Raw genomic sequence first — 1,729 nt, forward strand, 5'->3', positions numbered from 1 at the left:
CAGTTAGTTGATTATCTCATTATGTTAGAGTGAATCCAATGAAAGTGAAAAATTAATTAATTGATGGAATGTTAGCTATTAAGTTAGTTTGAAGTTAGACAACGGTTACACATGTTTAGTTACTTAGAAGTTAGTTATGAACTTCAGCTATAGTTAACATCATGATTCAGTTATGTTATTATCCCTAGTTAGAAGTTGTTGTGTTGGGTTGTTTGCATTGCCTTAGGATGGCTGATCGTCGGAATTCGCAAGTGCACGAATAACGTCAAAGTAATATAAAGGAATATCGATCCCACAGAGACCAATCATCAACCTATCGAATACTATCGTTACGGTGTTTATCTAAGGCGGTATAAAAGAGATATTGGGTTTGCAAAACAACGGTAAATAATAAATGCAGGTAAAGACAGGTTGAATGTAATTCACGTCAGTTAAGTGATGTTTCGATTGTCTAAATAGAACTACTTATGAGGCAATATTTTCTACTCTTGAAAAGAATCCATTTAACAGGAACTGTCGCTTTCGCGTATTCAGAACCGAGTTTACCCTTAAATTAAGGCCTTTTATTGTCACTTATAAAAGGTGCGCAGAACGCTAAAGTAGTAAACCTATTTTTAAGAAATGAGATTCATAAACTTAGTTGAAAAGTGATTTTGATTTGGAAAGTTTACCCAAGGAGTTTCCTAATTTTAAACCTATCAACGCGTCCGAAAACAGTTTCAAAAATAGTTTTTCCTTAAAGTGATAAAGATTCCTAGTTACTAAGCCAGGGTGCTTTCGCACTCCTCGAATAGTTAAAACTAACCAAGTTTGTTTTAGAAAACTCAAGTTAAAAATCAAAACAGACTTTTAAGTATTTCTACAGATTTCAATATGTGAAACATTACTTTAACCGCGATCCTTACATTCTAACCTTTAAAAGATTTTGCCAGACATGGTAACACAAACGAACACAACGGTGTTAATCATGATGAAAAGTTTGCTTTAGAATGTGAGGCGTAGAGAGCGAGTAAAGTGCGTAAAGTAAATAAAGTAAAGCGAGTGCGAAAAATAAATAAAGTAAAGCGAGTGCGTAAAATAAATAAAGTAAAGCAAGTGCGGAAAATAAATAAAGTAAAAGCGATGCGGAAAATAAATAAAATAAAAGCGATGCGGGAAATAAATAAAATAAAAGAGATGCGGGAAATAAATAAAATAAAAGCGATGCGGAAAATAAATAAAGCGATAAATAAGAACCTGCTCCAAATGGAGGCTTCGATTTTGGTACAAAAATAAACCTCCGACTCCTGAAGCTAAAGACGACAGCAACTCGAAGTGACCCAACTCAATCTCACAAAGGTGCGATAACCCCCCGATGTGACGGATTATCGCTATTACAAATGATAAATATATTCTTAGTGTTGTAAAACTAAGTTGGATGATTAGAAGACGAAATGGAATGAGCTATTTATAGAGATCTTCAGCAGTTTGTAAAGATCATGGTGCCCTCCAACTTCTCCTTAGTGGGACTTAATGGGAACGTGATTTACAAAGGTGGTGCTCGCCATCCCTTCATGGCTCCCTCCATGTGTGTAAATGGGGTGGATCATGGGAACGTGGTGGCTACCTCTTAGTTGAGGGTTGATGACTCATGGCTTCCCCTATAGCGGCCGCCATGTGCAACGCCATGTGTGTAATTTCGCCGAAAAACCCTAATTTTAGGTTTTTTGCTTCGTTTCTTCCAAAAGAG

Source organism: Lathyrus oleraceus, chromosome 5 (assembly GCF_024323335.1).
Source record: "Lathyrus oleraceus cultivar Zhongwan6 chromosome 5, CAAS_Psat_ZW6_1.0, whole genome shotgun sequence".
Lineage (NCBI taxonomy): Eukaryota > Viridiplantae > Streptophyta > Magnoliopsida > Fabales > Fabaceae > Lathyrus > Lathyrus oleraceus.